The following is a 19,479-nucleotide window of genomic DNA, read 5'->3' as shown; positions in this document are numbered from 1 at the left end:
ATTTTGCGCCCCTGGATTCGATTAACTGCTGGCTACCCGCATGCACGCCCTGAATACTCGCAGCCCCACACGGCGCCTGATCGCCTTTCGGAGGACGGGATGAAAGGGAACTGCTTTTAATGGTTGTTTGTAATAAAGATAAACAGTTTATTGATAGACAGTCGTCATATCAGAGACTTCCTGGTGCAAACCTGTCTGACCTCATCCTGGTCTATTCGTCACTTCCTTTGGACATGGTTCTACGTCGCTTATTTCCCTCTATGCACTTGTTCTCTGTCTTACAGCAAATGTAGTTCTGCTCTCTTCCCATCGCTGTTCGATCTGTCTGTCCATTATTTACAATGCTCACTGTGATAAGTTCGTTACCTAAACATGCCCCAGGTTTGGGAACACCTTCAGTGAGTGCTTGGACCACTGTTTATATGCGTCAGACAGTCTCCTATATATCACAATAATGTATTTCCTTAAACCAGTGCTTAATTTGAGTCAGTGGTTTCCGGTGCTTGGCACTGGTACCTATAACTGTCTGCCGCGTGGTGGCGCTGTCTGTCTAATGTAGAGACGAGCACAACAACAGTTGCTCATTAATTCAATATACATTATAAATGACTCATACGTACTGCCAAAGCCCTTCTTTTAACTCTGGGGTCCTGGAATCGCCCCCCTCGTAGGATGTAACATGCTTGTTTATGCTGTTACTGTAATCGACGGCGGCAGTGGGCGGTGCACATGGCAGTGGCCTGCTGGCTATGGCCGTGCACATACTGTATTACAAACTAAGCCCTGCTTTACACCGAAGCGTTTCGTTCCGCTTCACTAAAGATTATATTTGCAGCAAAGACTAACGGGTCCTTAGGAGCTGGGAGTTAGCAGAGCATGTCCCAAAAACTGCTGTCAGTCCTGTCTGACCTCCTTAGGCGTCCCCTGCCTCTTGTTAACCACCGAGACGTTCCCACCCTGTCCACCGGGACCCCTGTTGGTTGCACGGTGGCTCCAGACAGAAGGCTGCACAAGTGTTCGTCACTCTGGGGGATCACTCGTTCACCCCCTCCCCTGCACGTCGTTTTTTTGGTGCTACTGTCCGATCTTATGTGCACTGCCTCTATTGCAGTTTCACTATGTGCCTCGAGTCGGGATCCGCCTGCCTCATAGTCACAATAATGAGCGTTACACCGGCTGCTGGTTGCTTTCTGTGTTTAGTGTACATGTGATGGTGAGTGCAGCCTCGTGCAAGATCGTTCGGAGCTGCTCTTGTGAACAGCGCTTGCACAAGCACAGCTTTTTCCAGGCACGAACCAACGGCAAGGCGACCTCTCCAAGGTCAAACTGAGGTTGCTTTGCAAGTGTCTGCCTCATCAGCATCTTAGTCATAAGCACTGGATGCGCGTCTCAGGTGGCCCCAAAAGGACTGTTGTCGGGGGCTTCAGGCGAGGATGAGAGTGGGACTCCATGAGTTGGATGGGGCACAAGAAAGGCCCGCGCACCAACATAAAAAGCAAATCGGAGAGCTCATAAAGGGATCCACATTGGTAAGTTGGGGTAGTTTTGAACTTCTGAATACATGCAGTACACGTGTTTTGTACGGTATGGGAGACTGCGTGTACTGTGCTTGCTGCAGGCAAGGTTTGTGGTAATATTAGGGAAATAAACAGTAAAAGCCGGACCAGAAACGGCCCACACATGGTCCCGGCGTACAAGCCTTTGGGCATCTCCAGATTGTCCCATAGAGTCCAGCAGGTGTAGTGCTTCTGGGTCTGAGTGGGAAGATGCGCCTCGTGTCCCTTGACAGTCTCAGTGAAACTTCTCAGACGCCTGGTGTCTGTGGAGTGTTCCTTGTGAAAAGAGTGCTTGAAACTAGATACCTGAAAGAAGTGATCGTGGGGAAAAAGTGAACATAAGCCAGACCGTAGTCATAAAGTTAAAGAGACCGTAGACCGGCAGTGTGAGATGTCTACATTAAGATGGAAGAGGAACACGTTCTCTCCATTTGTACAAACCGCATTAATAGTAATAGCTAGAAAACTTAAAAAAAACCACTTTAATTAAAATTACAACAAAGTACACGTTGTATCATATTTTAAAATAGAATACAGTGCGGCTGCCACATAATAATACGGGTGGGGCTGCCTCTCCTCTCTCCTCTTCTGTTGATGCACAGACGCACACAGTCTCCCAGACTCCCCATAGCCAATCAGGACGCTGCTGTTACCAGCATGACCGCAGCATTGTGATCGGTCTGAGCAGCCTGGTACGGCGCTCAGACAGGGAGTGTAATGTAATGTAATGTAAAAATTACTTCTAAAGCGTCACTAACACCTAGCGGTTTCTTGGCGCTCGAGCAACAGGGAGAAGACAGTCCGCAAGACAAAAGGCGTTAGTGATAAGCATTACAGAACAGGTGAGTTTTGAGAAGGGACCTAAACCGTGCATAGGGAGAGGCAGATCTAATGCTTAAAGGGAGTGAATTCCAAAAGGAAGGAGCAAGAAATGAAAATCTTAATCCACCATGTTTCTTATATTTAAAAACCAGGACCATGAGTAGGGCCAGGTAGGAAGAATAAAGTTTACGAGAGGGAACATAAGGGTGTAGTAGTGAAGAAATAAAAAATGGACTCACACCGGCGAGGGACTTAAAAATGGTACAGCCTAGCTTAAATTTGCACCGCTCGGACACGGGGAGCCAGTGGAGGGACTTTAACAATGGACTAATATGTTGGTGCCTAGGTTGATGATAAATGAGGCGTGCAGCCTGGTTCTGAACGAGCTGCAGCCTCTTCAATAAATAGGCCGGGATACCTGCATAAAGAGAATTGGCATAGTCAATCCTCGAGATGGCTAAAGCTAACAGGACTAGGGTGAGGGCCTCAGTGGTCAGAAAACGGGCAATCTTCCGGACTTTACGGAGCTGGAAGAAGCTAGACGAGACTACAGCATTGATCTGGGGCTTCATCGTGAGATCATTACTGATGATAACTCCCAGACTTTTTGCTGAGTCGACTGTACTGGGGGGAAGACCTAAACTCGCTGGCCAAAAAGTATATTTCCATGGGTTGGCCGCTCCCCCGACAAGAACCAATTCTGTCTTGTCGGGGTTAAGCTTAAGGTGGTTGACCCCCATCCAGTCGCTGTTGTGACAGAGGGTAGACTGGAAGTTAAAAATAGACTCCGCCGAGCCATCAATGTTAAAAATCAACTGGATGTCATCCGCGTAATTAAACGCGGTGACATGATTGCCTCGCAAGGACCGGATAAGGGGGGTCAGGTATAAATTAAAAAGAAGAGGGGATAAGGAGGAACCCTGCGGGACGCCACATGTTAGGCCGACCCTGTTAGCGGTGAACTGAGAGAGCCGGACCGCCTGATGGCGGTTGGTCAGAAAGACGCGAACCCGGTCCAGAGCGGTGCCCCGGATGCCAACCTCCCTGACACGGTCGATCAGAATATCATGGTCGACCGTGTCAAAGGCGGCCGACAAATCCAGGAGCACCAGAACCTGGCTGATGTTAGAGTCCGCCCCTCTCCGCAGTTCCTCCATAACTGAAAGTATGACTGACTCCGTAGAATGGGCGGGTCTAAAACCGGCCTGTTGGGAGTCAAGATATTGGGAGTGTTCAATGAATGAGCTCAAAGTGTTGGTGACATGAGACTCAAGAACTTTACTGAGGTAGGGAAGAAGGGAGATGGGGCGAAAATTACTCATGACCGTAGGGTCCGCCGTGTTTTTTTAAAAAATGGGCACGACCTCGGCAACCTTAAAAGAACTGGGGACCAAGCCAGAGGACAAGGACATGTTCAAAAGTCCCAAGGGGGGGAAGCGGACAGGCTGTAAAAGCCTCGCGAAGAATCAAGGGAGGACAACAGTCAGTAGGGGACCCAGAAGTGACCTTACTTAAAAAGGCTAAAAATTCCTCCTCCGAGATTGGGGGGATCTGAGTAAATTGCTGCGGGTTAGGGAATAACAAGGAAAGATCGGGCCTAGGGGAGGAAGGCAAGCCAGCAAGAGAAATGCTCTTTTTAATGTTGACAATCTTGTCCTCAAAAAACTGAATAAGGGAATCACAGAGTGCTTGGGAGGGGAGAGGTTTAATGGTGACCCTGTCTGGATGTGACAGCTCCTCTACAATGGAGACGATGTCTTTAGTTTTAGTGGCAGAGTTGACAATTTTTTGTGAGAAATAAGAGGTCTTAGCAGATAGAATCGCTGTTTTATATTCTTTAAGCAGAGACATATACCGCAAGTTTGTGTCCGCGGCATAGCCTCGCCGCCAACGGCGCTCAGCCTGCCTGAGCTAGAGCTTTAAGGTTTTGAGATCTTCGGTAAACCACGGTGGGACCCTGTGCATGGTCTCCACCCGGCTGAGCAATACAGCGGGGTGGAGAAATGCTAAGTGCGCATGTCTGTTTGGCCGGCTCAAGACGGCGCAGTGATTAAACGCTCATTGACTACCACATTGTTGCTTCTCGGTTTCACTGCCATAGGAGTTAGCAGTTACTCACTAGTGATACTTGTTGTGTCATCCCTGGGAGGATGAACGTTACTCAGTTTGGCTGGGAGTGTGTGACTTGTAAGTTGTCCTCAGTCAGATGCTGTAGACCCCATTGAGGGGTTCACTGTCGCGCGTGTATCCGAGACATTCCAAAGCTGCAGTGCTCCTGGATCCAAGCAAATGGAACTGGATGTTTATTGCCTCGTGTTACTTTTTTTTCTCTTTATTTCTTGTACCTGTTCCATTTTTCTTAAGTATGCATTTTGTTTCTGAAATACATTCATGATTGCAAAATTAAAGGCGCTTCCATTTTATGCATTGCGGAGTCCACATCTTCAAGAGGCCTCTGTGATAACTTTATTTCTCTGATGCATTGTAAGTAGTTTAAATTAAAGGGGATGTTGAAAACTCAATTACAGATTTGAAGTATGCCTTTCTGTCCTCGGACTTGAAGAAAAAAAGGGCCATTTCACAAAGGCATTTTGGAGGGTGAATAGTATGATGACGTACTCATACATGCTCTTCGTTTTAGCGGCACAACATCTAAAATGGAAATATTCATACAGATAGTATAAATCGAAGGTGCTGGGCCCACTGTTACTCTAAAGCAGTGCTTCCCAAACAGTGCTACTGATAAAATGATATAGCCACAAACGATAATGTGTGGCAAACGTGTTTCAGCGGATATTTATCATTTGTGCATCACCAAATAAAATATCTTGGTTTGTTTTGATGCTATTAAAATCTTTGTTTCCATCACACTTCGGAATGACAAAGAATTGCGCTTCTTTTTTGTCTTTTAAAACTGCTGATTTTTTTTCTGAAATATGTCTACAGTTCCTTTAGAGGTATTTAAATGTTGTTGATTTTAACTAAAACATGACACCCTAAAAGATTGTCACATATTTCACTATACAAACTGATCTCACTTTGCAGTCAGAGAAAGAAAAGGTGCACACGATCCATGGATAAAAGATGAAGCAGCAATTTGTCGGATGACATAGGGCCTGGTTTAGATATCGGCAGACGGGTTACGCTGTCAAAATGGTGACGGATATCCAGGGGCGGCTGGTGACATTTGAAAGTGGTGGGGCATAAACTAATTTGCATATTGCACCGCAGCGATCAAGCACAGCGAGCGAGCCCGAACCACCTTGCATCCATCCATACATCATTCATTCATGCATCCACCCATCCATCCATCATGCATCCACCCATCATGCATGCATGCATCCATACATCATTCATACATCCACCCATACATCCACCCACCCATCCTGCATCCATACATCATTCATTCATGCACCCACCCATCCATCCATCATGCATCCACCCATCATGCATGCATCCATGCATCCACCCATCCACCCTGCATACATCATTCATTCATGCATCCACCCATCCATCCATCATGCATCCGCCCATCATGCATGCATGCATCCATACATCATTCATGCATCCACCCATCCATCCACCCAACCATCCATCCACCCATCATTCATGCACCCACCCATCCATCCATCCATCATGCATCCACCCATCATGCATGCATCCATCCATACATCATTCATGCATCCACCCACCCATCCTGCATCCATACATCATTCATTCATGCACCCACCCATCCATCCATCCACCCATCCATCCATCCATCCATCCATCATGCATCCACCCATCATGCAAGCATCCATCCATACATCATTCATTCATGCATCCATCCACCCATCCATCATTCATGCACCCACCCATCCACCCATCCATCCATCATGCATCCACCCATCATGCATGCATCCATGCATCCATGCATCCATCCATACATCATTCATGCATCCATCCATCCACCCATCCATCCATCCATCCATCCACCCATCCATCATGCATCCACCCATCATGCATGCATCCACCCATCCATCCACCCATCCTGCATCCATACATCATTCATTCATGCATCCACCCTGCATCCATCATTCATGCATCCATCCACCCATCATGCATGCATCCATCCATGCACCCATCCACCCACCCATCCACCGAACAATCATTAATGCACCCACCCTGCATCCATCCATCATTCATGTATTTTTATGACCATATAAAAATAAATTATGGACTCTAACAAGCCTTTAGGATTGATGTTGAAGGATGTGCCAGTTTACATATTACATCACCCCTACCTTTTTATGCTGGAAACCTTCTACCGCCCATGTATTTGCCATCCTGTAAGCCCTAGGTATGTACTATACAAATTCACATACAAACATACACCAACATGCATGCAATAATAAATGCATATATCATGCTATTCCGCCTCTACCGTTTGTTAACATTTTGAAATTTTATAACCTTAGTTCAAAGAGTACATTATATTTGTGGTGACAGTTGTTAACTCATTTTCTGGAAAATGTTTATAAAATGAAATCTGTTGAAGGCTGTTGTTGCAACTATCAAAAAAGAAATTCTGAGAATTTTTACATTTCCAAAACCCCATGCCGTGAAATAAACGGGTGACCTGGAATAGACGCACACATTTCTGCAGCAGATGCTTTAACACACTGAACTATCTCAAGTCATTTGTGCAAGCTAGTGGCAGCACTTACGTTTAATCTTGGAGTATTACTATATGTCGACTCACCACATATCGTACCTTGTGTGCACCCACACGCGTTTCATACCCTAAGCATATGCAAATGACCCCCTGACCCGTCGCGGCTGGCATGAAGGAGCGAGAGTTAATTTAATGAAAAGAACTTACCATGCATCTCCTCCGGTCCCGCAAACTAACTTCTCCCCGCTCTTTTCTTTTGCTGCTCAACAGGAAACTAACTGCAGTGCCAAATCAGGAGATTGGATGCGACGGGGGGCCGGGCGGCTGGCATTTGATAGGGCATGGGGCGACATTACTAAAAACACGTCACCGCCCCAACATGAGCCTATCTTTAGACGCCTGCACTAAACTAGGCATGCGCAGCATACCTAATGGGTTGTGAATGTGAGTGAGGGGCAACGCAGTCAGATGGCCCATCTTCTGGACCCCTGCTCTAGCGGCTTGCCTGCGTGCGCCGTGCGCACTTTCACAAGTGAAGCACAGGCCGGCCTGGAAATGTAAAAAGACGAATTGTGAAAGCAATTTGTCTGCTTACATTCCTGTTGCCGGGCGGAACTGCAGTGAGCCCCTATGGACCAGCCGCCACTGCGGATATCTCCCTCACTGAAATATAAATCCCATAGGATGTTATGGGATTTACATTCCGGCGGACGGGCTATCCGTTACCATTGTGACGGAGTAACCCGTCCTCCGAAATCTAAATCACACCCATAGGCTGACATTTTACGCCTGTCTTTGAAGCCCTACAGCAAACAAATGATGGACGGAATGCTGACAATGCAAACATTCTCCCTCAGTCAAACGATCTGGGTTAAATCCATTGTTCTTCTGCTCACCATGCCACCCCAGTTTGAACCCACCCATATGCAAATCAGTCTTGACCCTGTGCCTCATGGGCACAGTCCAGACCGAACTGCCAAGCCAGGTCCTTCCTGGACCAGAAATAAACATCCTGGGACCGGTTTCGGGGCATGTCACCCTTCTTCAGCCAGGCTAGCTTAAATCTAGTGGTGTAGTGAGCACGGGACCCACATCTGGGCAAATTCTTCCCACTTAGGGCGAAAAGTGCTAGAGCACCCTAAGTGGGAAGGGTATGCCCAGACGTGGGACCCGTGCTCACTACACCACTGGATTCAAGCTAGCCTGGCTGATGAAAGGTGATGTCCTGAAACCTGTCCTAGGATGTTTGTTTCCGGTCCAGGGAGGACCTGGCCTGGCAGAACACTGACTGGGGGTGAATGTTTGCATTGTCCAGAATTCCGTCCATCAATTGTTTCTTTTGCATATGCCTATGAATCACAGCAAATGTAACAAGATAAATATAAAGACAAACCCACAGTTTGGAAAACGCTGCTCTAATCGTTGTCAATCGTAAGGCATGTAAACGTATGTAAAGTGTTACTCCCACAGTATTACTTCCCGGACTTGTAAATGCATTTGCAAAACTTTGCCAATATGTTTCAATGTCTGACAACTTGTGTGTTTTTCCCAAAGCTGTTTGTGCCATCCTGCGTCTTTCATAGATGCTTTACATTTGGGGCCGGCCAATAAAGAGGGTGGGAGCTGGAATCTTTGTGCGGATGCAAAAAGTACCCTTTGGTTCCGCAGGAACAGACATTGCTTTATTGTGCACACCAGGCCTTACACTTTCAGGTGCTGCGTTTAATGTTGGTAAAAAGGCACCAAGATCCTTTGTAGGTCCATTCTTAGGAACCTGTGCGCTGGAACCAGTGGGTTGGAATGCATCTGAGTGAGTGAACCTGTAAGACACTCGTCTTTGGTGCCTTTGAAGAGGGATGAAGCGGTGGGTTCTTACGTCTGCTCTCGGCCGCCACCAGGGCTTTGTCGAGTGCAGGGCGGACTGAGGTTTCGCTATCAGGAGATCTATGGGTCACCCCAACATCACGTCACCACTACGCCTGGGGTAGTGCAAGTGAAAATATTAATACATGGGAGGAATAAGGGGTGCGTGGACGTCCAGCATACGAGCCCCAAACAAGATAAGTATGAAAGGAGTATGCAGTTCCTAAGGAAGAGAAAGGAAAGGAGGAGGAGGCTGGGTCGGTCAAGCAGTGAGACCCCCCTAGGTTTTTAATTGAGACTAGTGGGCTTGCAGATTAAACTCATTTTGGAGCACCACTTCACCTCTTTTTATCATTTATCTCACTACAACCATTTTGCCCAGATCTACACCACAAGGCCTCACACCAGCGCTTCACCTAAATGGCTTGGGAAAAAGAACTGCGCCAAAGAGCTCCTCATAGGGTGCCCATCTGACAGTGCAGCGCCGGCCTGACGAGGAGCAAGTTCTATGATGAAGCATAACAACGAACCAGGGTGTGAGGGCCCCATTTCCCAAATTGGGAGACCCCCAGCCTCTATCTCGCGGTGGGGGTGTTGACCAACCCAGCCTCCTACTCCTTTTCCTTCTATTCCATAGGAGCTGTATACCTCTTCTCTCATACATTGTGCAAGTGACATGTGCCCTCTGGTTCATAACTGTGAAGCGAATAAATGAAAGAGTTGCTAAGACAAGAAAAAAAGTTTTGTACCAACCACACAGGAACTTGATTGTTCCTGCAGTGCATGCTGGGAACAGCCATTACCTGGCAGGTAAAGCTTGAGGTGGTCTGGTCCTGCCATTGTCTGTCCGGATGCAGGAGCATCCTTGCATGCCTGGAACAGCCTCCCGTGCACAGTGCAGCCCCGTGTGCCATTGTGTGCCTGGGCACCGCTAACGCGCCCACGGCACGCAGGCAGAATAGTACCTGAGGACGTAAACATGACTCTGGTGTATCCGATTGGTCTCCCTGGACTGTATCTCGCTCCATCTTCGCAGCATCTTCCATCCTTCGAGCTCGAGTGTGCGGTGAAGAGCTCCTGTTGCCTGGGTGCCACTGGGGCCTGCAGTCTTCTCTGCCTCCAGGGGCTCTCGCAATGACTGCGACGAAAAACGAGTCCTATGAGAATACGTCACCTGTGAAGCTAGCATCGTCAAATATTCTTAATGTATTGAAACAGCTCTTGGACTGACCTTTTATTGCACTCTGACCTTTCAGGTGGGCAAACTACTAAGTAGGCTTTTCTCCCAGATGGGTGAAAGGTGAAGATTTGTGACACATTCTGCCAGAGGCAGTGCTGGCGACCATGACACAGGGGTTCCCCCCTCGGTGATCTGTGTAAGGGGTGCCCGGGCCGTGGCGGGCTAAGCTCTTAGCCTACCCTGGTCCAAGCTCCTACCCCTGGAGGGTACTCACCTAGAAGTACAGCACCAGGGGTCTGTAGAGAGGTGGCTGGAAGCAGGACCTGTGACCAGGTGACCTGGCGCTATCCCACCAGTCCCCAGGCCTCAGATGGGGTCCAAGCTCCTCTCCCTGGAGGGTACTCACCTAGAAGTACAGCAACAGGGGTCTGTAGAGAGGTGGGTGGAAGGAGGACCTGTGACCAGGTGACCTGACGCTATCCCACCGGTCCACAGACCCTCCGATGGGGTCTAAGCTCCTCTCCCTGGAGGGTCCTGACCTAGAAGTACAGAACCAGGGGTCTGTAGAGAGGTGGGTGGAAGCAAGACCTGTGACCAGGGGATCTGACGCTATCCCACCGGCCCCCAGACCCTCAGATGGGGTCCAAGCTCCTCTCCCTGGAGGGTCCTGACCTAGAAGTACAGAACCAGGGGTCTGTAGAGAGGTGGGTGGAAGCAAGACCTGTGACCAGGGGATCTGACGCTATCCCACCGGCCCCCAGACCCTCAGATGGGGTCCAAGCTCCTCACCCTGGAGGGAACTCACCTAGAAGTACAGCACCAGGGGTCTGTAGAGAGGTGGGTGGAAGCAGGACCTGTGACCAGGTGAACTGACGCTATCCCACCGGTCCACAGACCCTCCGATGGGGTCCAAACTCCTCCCCCTGGAGGGTACTCACCTAGAAGTACAGAACCAGGGGTCTGTAGAGAGGTGGGTGGAAGTAGGAACTGTGACCAGGTGACCTGACGCTATCCCACCGGTCCACAGACCCTCCGATGGGGTCCAAACTCCTCCCCCTGGAGGGTCCTCACCTAGAAGTACAGAACCTGAGGTCTGTAGAGAGGTGGGTGGAATCAGGAACTGTGACCAGGTGACCTGGCGCTATCCCACCGGTCCACAGGCCTCCGATGGGGTCCAAACTCCTCTCCCTGGAGGGTCCTGACCTAGAAGTACAGCACCAGGGGTCTGTAGAGAGGTGGGTGGAAGCAAGACCTGTGACCAGGGGATCTGACGCTATCCCACCGGCCCCCAGACCCTCAGATGGGGTCCAAACCCCTCCCCCTGGAGGGTACTCACCTCGAAGTACAGCACCAGGGGTCTGTAGAGAGGTGGGTGGAAGCAGGAACTGTGACCAGGTGACCTGACGCTATCCCACCGGTCCACAGACCCTCAGATGGGGTCCAAACTCCTCCCCTGGAGGGTACTCACCTCGAAGTACAGCACCAGGGGTCTGTCGAGAGGTGGGTGGAAGCAGGACCAGTGACCAGGTGACCTGACGCTATCCCACCGGTCCACCAGCCCTCAGATGGGGTCCAAACTTCGCACCCTGGAGGGTCCTCACCTAGAAGTACAGCACCAGGGGTCTGTCGAGAGGTGGGTGGAAGCAGGACCTGTGACCAGGTGACCTGACGCTATCCCACCGGTCCCCAGACCCTCCGATGGGGTCCAAGCTCCTCTCCCTGGAGGGTCCTGACCTAGAAGTACAGAACCAGGGGTCTGTAGAGAGGTGGGTGGAAGCAAGACCTGTGACCAGGGGATCTGACGCTATCCCACCGGCCCCCAGACCCTCAGATGGGGTCCAAGCTCCTCTCCCTGGAGGGTCCTGACCTAGAAGTACAGAACCAGGGGTCTGTAGAGAGGTGGGTGGAAGCAAGACCTGTGACCAGGGGATCTGACGCTATCCCACCGGCCCCCAGACCCTCAGATGGGGTCCAAGCTCCTCACCCTGGAGGGAACTCACCTAGAAGTACAGCACCAGGGGTCTGTAGAGAGGTGGGTGGAAGCAGGACCTGTGACCAGGTGACCTGACGCTATCCCACCGGTCCACAGACCCTCCGATGGGGTCCAAACTCCTCCCCCTGGAGGGTACTCACCTAGAAGTACAGAACCAGGGGTCTGTAGAGAGGTGGGTGGAAGTAGGAACTGTGACCAGGTGACCTGACGCTATCCCACCGGTCCACAGACCCTCCGATGGGGTCCAAACTCCTCCCCCTGGAGGGTCCTCACCTAGAAGTACAGAACCAGAGGTCTGTAGAGAGGTGGGTGGAATCAGGAACTGTGACCAGGTGACCTGGCGCTATCCCACCGGTCCACAGGCCTCCGATGGGGTCCAAACTCCTCTCCCTGGAGGGTCCTGACCTAGAAGTACAGCACCAGGGGTCTGTAGAGAGGTGGGTGGAAGCAAGACCTGTGACCAGGGGATCTGACGCTATCCCACCGGCCCCCAGACCCTCAGATGGGGTCCAAACCCCTCCCCCTGGAGGGTACTCACCTCGAAGTACAGCACCAGGGGTCTGTAGAGAGGTGGGTGGAAGCAGGAACTGTGACCAGGTGACCTGACGCTATCCCACCGGCCCCCAGACCCTCAGATGGGGTCCAAACTCCTCCCCTGGAGGGTACTCACCTAGAAGTACAGCACCAGGGGTCTGTAGAGAGGTGGGTGGAAGCAGGACCTGTGACCAGGTGACCTGACGCTATCCCACCGGTCCACCAGCCCTCAGATGGGGTCCAAACTTCGCACCCTGGAGGGTCCTCACCTAGAAGTACAGCACCAGGGGTCTGTCGAGAGGTGGGTGGAAGCAGGACCAGTGACCAGGTGACCTGACGCTATCCCACCGGTCCACCAGCCCTCAGATGGGGTCCAAACTTCGCACCCTGGAGGGTCCTCACCTAGAAGTACAGCACCTGGGGTCTGTAGAGAGGTGGGTGGAAGGAGGACCTGTGACCAGGTGACCTGACGCTATCCCACCGGTCCACAGACCCTCCGATGGGGTCCAAGCTCCGCACCCTGGAGGGTCCTCACCTAGAAGTACAGCACCAGGGGTCTGTAGAGAGGTGGGTGGAAGGAGGACCTGTGACCAGGTGACCTGACGCTATCCCACCGGTCCACCAGCCCTCAGATGGGCTCCAAACTCCTCCCCATGGAGGGTCCTCACCTAGAAGTACAGCACCAGGGGTCTGTCGAGAGGTGGGTGGAAGCAGGACCTGTGACCAGGTGACCTGACGCTATACCACTGGTCCACCAACCCTCAGATGGGGTCCAAACTCCTCACCCTGTAGGGTACTCACTTTGAAGTACAGAACCAGGGGTCTGTAGAGAGGTGGGTGGAAGCAGGACCTGTGACCAGGTGACCTGACGCTATCCCACCGGCCCCCAAACCCTCAGATGGGGTCCAAACTCCTCACCCTGTAGGGTACTCACATTGAAGTACAGAACCAGGGGTCTGTAGAGAGGTGGGTGGAAGGAGGACCTGTGACCAGGTGACCTGACGCTATCCCACCGGCCCCCAGACCCTCAGATGGGGTCCAAGCTCCTCACCCTGGAGGGTCCTCACCTAGAAGTACAGCACCTGGGGTCTGTAGAGAGGTGGGTGGAAGCAGGACGTGTGACCAGGTGACCTGACGCTATCCCACCGGTCCCCAGACCCTCCGATGGGGTCCAAACTCCTCCCCCTGGAGGGTACTCACATTGAAGTACAGCACCAGGGGTCTGTCGAGAGGTGGGTGGAAGCAGGACCTGTGACCAGGTGACCTGGCGCTATCCCACCGGCCCCCAAACCCTCCGATGGGGTCCAAACTCCTCACCCTGTAGGGTACTCAACTAGAAGTACAGCACCTGGGGTCTGTAGAGAGGTGGGTGGAAGGAGGACCTGTGACCAGGTGACCTGACGCTATCCCACTGGTCCACCAGCCCTCCGATGGGGTCCAAACTCCTCCCCCTGGAGGGTACTCACCTAGAAGTACAGAACCAGGGGTCTGTCGAGAGGACGGTGGAAGCAGGACCTGTGACCAGGTGACCTGACGCTATACCACTGGTCCACCAGCCCTCAGATGGGGTCCAAACACCTCACCCTGTAGGGTACTCACATTGAAGTACAGAACCAGGGGTCTGTAGAGAGGTGGGTGGAAGCAGGACCTGTGACCAGGTGACCTGACGCTATCCCACCGGCCCCCAAACCCTCAGATGGGGTCCAAACTCCTCACCCTGTAGGGTACTCACATTGAAGTACAGAACCAGGGGTCTGTAGAGAGGTGGGTGGAAGGAGGACCTGTGACCAGGTGACCTGACGCTATCCCACCGGTCCACAGACCCTCAGATGGGGTTCCAACTCCTCCCCATGGAGGGTCCTCACCTAGAAGTACAGCACCAGGGGTCTGTCGAGAGGTCGGTGGAAGCAGGACCTGTGACCAGGTGACCTGACGCAGTCCCACCGGTCCCCAGACCCTCAGATGGTGTCCAAACTCCTCCCCCTGGAGGGTACTCACCTAGAAGTACAGCACCAGGGGTCTGTAGAGAGGTGGGTGGAAGCAGGACGTGTGACCAGGTGACCTGACGCTATCCCACCGGTCCCCAGACCCTCAGATGGGGTCCAAACTCCTCCCCCTGGAGGGTCCTCACCTAGAACTACAGAACCAGGGGTCTGTAGAGAGGTGGGTGGAAGCAGGACCTGTGACCAGGTGACCTGACGCTATCCCACCGGTCCCCAGACCCTCAGATGGGGTCCAAACTCCTCCCCCTGGAGGGTACTCACCTAGAAGTACAGCACCAGGGGTCTGTAGAGAGGTGGGTGGAAGCAGGACCTGTGACCAGGTGACCTGACGCTATCCCACCGGTTCCCAGACCCTCAGATGGGGTCCAAACTCCTCACCCTGGAGGGTACTCGCCTTGAAGTGCAGCACCAGGGGTCTGTAGAGAGGTGGGTGGAAGCAGGAACTGTGACTAGGTGACCTGACGCTATCCCACCGGCCCCCAAACCCTCCGACGGGGTCCAAACTCCTCCCCCTGGAGGGTACTCACCTAGAAGTACAGCACCAGGGGTCTGTCGAGAGGTGGGTGGAAGCAGGACCTGTGACCAGGTGACCTGGCGCTATCCCACCGGCCCCCAAACCCTCCGATGGGGTCCAAACTCCTCACCCTGTAGGGTACTCAACTAGAAGTACAGCACCTGGGGTCTGTAGAGAGGTGGGTGGAAGCAGGACGTGTGACCAGGTGACCTGACGCTATCCCACCGGTCCCCAGACCCTCCGATGGGGTCCAAACTCCTCCCCCTGGAGGGTACTCACCTAGAAGTACAGAACCAGGGGTCTGTCGAGAGGACGGTGGAAGCAGGACCTGTGACCAGGTGACCTGACGCTATACCACTGGCCCCCAAACCCTCAGATGGGGTCCAAACTCCTCACCCTGTAGGGTACTCACATTGAAGTACAGAACCAGGGGTCTGTAGAGAGGTGGGTGGAAGCAGGACCTGTGACCAGGTGACCTGACGCTATCCCACCGGCCCCCAAACCCTCAGATGGGGTCCAAACTCCTCACCCTGTAGGGTACTCACATTGAAGTACAGAACCAGGGGTCTGTAGAGAGGTGGGTGGAAGCAGGACCTGTGACCAGGTGACCTGACGCTATCCCACCGGCCCCCAAACCCTCAGATGGGGTCCAAACTCCTCACCCTGTAGGGTACTCACATTGAAGTACAGAACCAGGGGTCTGTAGAGAGGTGGGTGGAAGCAGGACCTGTGACCAGGTGACCTGACGCTATCCCACCGGTCCACAGACCCTCCGATCGGGTCTAAGCTCCTCTCCCTGGAGGGTCCTGACCTAGAAGTACAGAACCAGGGGTCTGTAGAGAGGTGGGTGGAAGCAAGACCTGTGACCAGGGGATCTGACGCTATCCCACCGGCCCCCAGACCCTCAGATGGGGTCCAAACTCCTCCCCCTGGAGGGTACTCACCTAGAAGTACAGCACCAGGGGTCTGTAGAGAGGTGGGTGGAAGCAGGACGTGTGACCAGGTGACCTGACGCTATCCCACCGGTCCCCAGACCCTCAGATGGGGTCCAAACTCCTCCCCCTGGAGGGTCCTCACCTAGAACTACAGAACCAGGGGTCTGTAGAGAGGTGGGTGGAAGCAGGACCTGTGACCAGGTGACCTGACGCTATCCCACCGGTCCCCAGACCCTCAGATGGGGTCCAAACTCCTCCCCCTGGAGGGTACTCACCTAGAAGTACAGAACCAGGGGTCTGTAGAGAGGTGGGTGGAAGCAAGACCTGTGACCAGGTGACCTGACGCTATCCCACCGGCCCCCAGACCCTCAGATGGGGTCCAAGCTCCTCACCCTGGAGGGTACTCACCTAGAAGTACAGCACCAGGGGTCTGTAGAGAGGTGGGTGGAAGGAGGACCTGTGACCAGGTGACCTGACGCTATCCCACCGGTCCCCAGACCCTCAGATGGGGTCCAAACTCCTCCCCCTGGAGGGTCCTCACCTAGAACTACAGAACCAGGGGTCTGTAGAGAGGTGGGTGGAAGCAGGACCTGTGACCAGGTGACCTGACGCTATCCCACCGGTCCACCAGCCCTCAGATGGGCTCCAAACTCCTCCCCCTGGAGGGTCCTCACCTCGAAGTACAGCACCAGGGGTCTGTAGAGAGGTGGCTGGAAGCAGGACCTGTGTCCAGGAGATCTGACTCAGTCCCACCAGTCCACCAGCCCTCAACCTCCCTGTGGTAGGTCCAAAGATGGAGAAAGATCTTATTTGCTGCAAAGTTTCCAACTTTACATGTGGGTTGTACAATACCCCACACATACAAAATGGGAAATATTTACAACTATTTGTTCTGGAAGAGCATCCTTCAAATACAAAACCTATGCGAGTCACACGTGTGCGCGCGCACACACACACACACACACACACTTTTGTACTATGACGCAAATGTGTGTGCGAGGCGCTGTGCAGCCAGAACACACCACATTGCTGGGGAGCAGAGCTTAGTAGATATGGCGCTGTCATGCTTTCTCCCATTCAAGCAACTTCGGTGGTTGCACTGCCTGAAAAAATAGTACATTTGCCCCGAAGTGCTATGAAGCACAGGGCAGCAGATCCAATGAGCTATCTGGGGCTGCTGTAAAATTCACACTGAGGGTTTCCTGTCTTGTCGGCGAAAGGCCCTGTGGTGCAGCCCTGTGTACCGCTTCCCTCCCACCCTAGTCTTACAGCAGCGGTGCCCAGGGCCTGTTCCTGCTGCACCCCCTTCTCATTCTGCCTCACATGTAGCCACCTCCTGGGTGGACCTGCCATGCTGCTGAGTTTACATGGCCAAAGCCAATAGTGTGACACTCCCACTGCAAGCATATCTGTAACTAGAGGGATAGCTCTGCTGTCTGTCCAAAGGGCTTTGGATTATGCAACACACAAGATGGTCCTCTGGTGCTTCTGAATGAGCCGGTAACATCTTGGTAACTTGGGAGACAGTAGGGGTGGCATGAAAAATGTGTGTAACTTGAGGGATAGTTGTGATGTTCAAGGGATGAGCGAGCAGGCTCTGTACAAGAATAGGGAGCGCTCTTGTGTTTAATATTAGGCCCAGGGCATGAGTCTTATAAAAAGAAGTGGGGGGACTAACCAAGTTAGGCAGTCCGCACATGACATCACAGCGCACAACGTCTCGCCGCGTGACGTAGGTGACCGCACCAGAAGTGACATCCCAAGAAGTGACAACATATAGCAAGACCTCACACATGTTCATCAGATCTGTCATTAGTACATTTTAGAAACCGTAGTTCCTGTAGAATAGTACAATGAGTCTTTACAGGAACGTAAAGGCACAAAAGCAATGAAGAGAGTTAAAGTGATGTCACAAGGAGAAAAAGACCAAATACACTTATGTTTCACTTTATCACAGTTTGTGTTTCTATATTTACAAACAATGTATACAGAAGAAATAACAATTGTGCGTAGTGTCCCCAGTGAAAACTGGAACCTAAGACATTAGTGACAAATTTGTGACAGTGGTATTCGGCTACCAAAATATTCAAAAGTCCACCATTATGGTCAGTTTCTGCGCCTGCGCGGAAACGGTACACGAAAGGAAGACTACATGGCAGAAGCAGAGACACTGAAAGCTAAACTAGTGGCAAGGGGCTACTCAAACATTATCCTTCTTTTTGTAGATGTCTCTACATCCATAGGTCCTGAAGAGATCCTACATCACACACAGGGTCGAAAAATCATCGACAAAGAACTAAAGCAACCCATTTTAACCACGCGTATCGTATATATCCATGGTCCACTTTTTGTACATTTTATAATGGTCGACTTTTGAATATTTTGGAAACCGAATACCACTGTCTCAAATTTGTCACTGTCTAAGGTTCCAGTTTTCACTGGGGACACTACGCGCAATTGTTCTTATTTCTTCTGTATACATTGTAAATATATAAACACAAACTGTGTGTAACATGAGTGTATCCTTGTGACATCACTTTAACCATCTCCATTGCGATTGCGCATTTACGTACCAGTATAGACGCCTTGTACTATTCCACAGGAACCACTGTTTCTGATGATAATCTAGCTACCCTGGGTCCTTGTCCTTGTTTTCGATCAGTAAATTTTAAGCGCATTATGAGATTTAACAACTGAGATTTGGCGGTGGAGTTGTGTCAATTAAGTGGCGCAATCCTGATGTTAAATCTGGGCCTCAACCTATATATATTTTTATTTACAAACCTGCCACAAAGAAACTAGCAAGAAGGAGAAGCCTGGTAGTAAATCTGTTCTGCCTAATTGGTTGTAAAGTCTGCATTTTAAAATATTTTATGGGGCTAAAGCATCTGCTGCAGAGGTGCCCAGTAAATCTCAGGGAATAATAATGGTGAGATTTAATGTTGTTGTTGGCAAGATATGTGTTTTGTGAAGTCCCAGATATGAATGAAAGTAGTACAGAAGATTTAGGTGTGTCCCGTAAAGTACATTATGTAACACGCAGATGACATTTTTAGGTCGAGCTGACCTAGCATTCAATGCGAAAGCATTGAATGCTGTCAGCAAGACAACTATTGTTACCCGTATTTGGGAATGTGGACCGCAATGTGCCCATTCGCTTTTCCTTTCCAGTTTTCACGGCGGGAGCGCGCCTCTCAGACGCGCTTGCGCAGACACGTACACACAGCCCCTGCTTTCGCTTGGCTTGCATGCAAACACGGCGCACACACACACAGCCAGCCCTCACCCCCTGCACTCACACAGGCGCGCGCGCACATACACGCGCTGCCGCCCCCCCTGCACACACACATACAGACACGCACACACAGACACACACACGAGCACCCATGCACGCACCCATACATACAGAGAACCCACCCCCGCCG

At 51.6% G+C, this 19,479-nt stretch overlaps 1 protein-coding gene across 3 annotated transcripts in view; it reads left to right on the top strand.

Moving 5' to 3' along the window:
• Window positions 1-19,479, top strand: part of TANGO2 (transport and golgi organization 2 homolog) — a 781,874-nt gene that overhangs the window by 535,070 nt on the left and 227,325 nt on the right. The window lies entirely within an intron of this gene.

This window comes from Lissotriton vulgaris, chromosome 11 (genome assembly GCF_964263255.1).
Source record: "Lissotriton vulgaris chromosome 11, aLisVul1.2, whole genome shotgun sequence".
NCBI lineage: Eukaryota > Metazoa > Chordata > Amphibia > Caudata > Salamandridae > Lissotriton > Lissotriton vulgaris.
Note: the sequence above shows the minus strand (reverse complement) of the source record. Positions and strands in the feature narration are given on the sequence as shown.